Genomic DNA, 1777 nt, shown 5'->3' with positions numbered 1-1777 from the left:
GGTAGTGAAGGGTGGGGTAGAAATCCAATCCCGTCTTCTTCTTCTTTTCAAGGCAAGTGAGCAGCACAGGTGGTCTGCCATTTCTCTTCCTCTGCGGAGACTTCCTTGGTCGCTGCCCTTCCAATTACTGACCCTGCTTAGTTTCCGAGATCTGATGAGATCGGACTCTACCATGCTGTCTTCCCTCCCGTGTGTGCAAGACATTCATCCATTTCTCTGGGAATCAAATGAACAATTTGAAATGCATCAGCTGCACGCAGATCTCCACTGCTGGATGAAGGTAATTGCTTTTCATCTTTCCCTTGCTGTACCAAGGAATAGCAGCCACATCTGCTCCTGTGTTTCACCAAACCCACATCTATGCTGTTCCAAGGCACTAGATGGCTACAGGAGATGACTCCTGCAGAAGAACGTTGGCACCTAGAAGTAGGAGCTCCTCACAACAGTAAGAGTTGCGCCACAGTGGAATCAGCTGCCCAAGGAGGTGGTGAGCTCCCCTTCCCTGGGAGTCTTGAAGCAGAGGCTGGACAGACCCTTGTCAGGGAGGCTGTAGGCTGATCCTGCACGGAGCAGGGGGTTGGACCGGATGGCCTGTATGGCCCCCTCCAACTCTGTGTTTCTATGCTTCTGTGCCCAGGACATAATGACCCAATGAAAAAGGCTTTCTGATTCCAGTTTCTCGATGCTACCCATGACAAAAACTATTGTGGGGTTGGACCGGATAGCCTGTATGGCCCCCTCCAACTCTGTGTTTCTATGCTTCTGTGCCCAGGACATAATGACCCAATGAAAAAGGCTTTCTGATTCCAGTTTCTCGATGCTACCCATGACAAAAACTATTGTGATCCATATTCAGGCAAAACCATGAAACCGAAGCAACATTTCGTACCATGCACAACCGACCCCACTCGTAGAGATTTCCTGCTTTTCTAATTGTGGGTAGGAGCTCCTCACAACAGTAAGAGTTGCGCCACAGTGGAATCAGCTGCCCAAGGAGGTGGTGAGCTCCCCTTCCCTGGGAGTCTTGAAGCAGAGGCTGGACAGACCCTTGTCAGGGAGGCTGTAGGCTGATCCTGCACGGAGCAGGGGGTTGGACCGGATGGCCTGTATGGCCCCCTCCAACTCTGTGTTTCTATGCTTCTGTGCCCAGGACATAATGACCCAATGAAAAAGGCTTTCTGATTCCAGTTTCTCGATGCTACCCATGACAAAAACTATTGTGATCCATATTCAGGCAAAACCATGAAACCGAAGCAACATTTCGTACCATGCACAACAGACCCCACTCTCTTGTAGAGATTTCCTGCTTTTCTAATTGTGGCAACATTTGCAGGAGGACCTAGTGAAATGCAGAAAACATGAGACTTGGATTTCAGCACCAGCTGTTCCCCTGCATATTTTTATCTGAATATGCCTTGCGTCTCCTTTTCCCATTTAATTCCCCATGTTTGAAAAACGTAGCTGAGGACTTATGTAAGCATCGCCGTCCTTCCGGTTTTTCCTCTTCAGGGACAGGATGATCAGCTCCCTAAGATTTAACGAGCAATATCCAGAGAGTGCCGTAATTCTCTGGGTTCTGCTGACATTTTCAAACCTCTTGAGCTAAACTGCTTTTTTACAGTTAGTGGCATGTGCAGAACCACTTGAGCGAATGACTAATCAAACGGGACTGAGAAACTGTCTCTCCTCCGGTCGCGGCATCTGTCCGTCTCGTTCTGCCGTATCTCTGGCTCTCTGTCAAAGGGGATTGATTTGTGACAAAGCAATTTTTAATCAG

Source organism: Gekko japonicus, unplaced genomic scaffold (genome assembly GCF_001447785.1).
Source record: "Gekko japonicus isolate JY-2015 unplaced genomic scaffold, Gekko_japonicus_V1.1 scaffold614, whole genome shotgun sequence".
Taxonomy (NCBI): Eukaryota; Metazoa; Chordata; class Lepidosauria; order Squamata; family Gekkonidae; genus Gekko; species Gekko japonicus.
The sequence above is the reverse complement of the archived record's forward strand: the minus strand, read 5'-3'. Positions refer to the sequence as shown.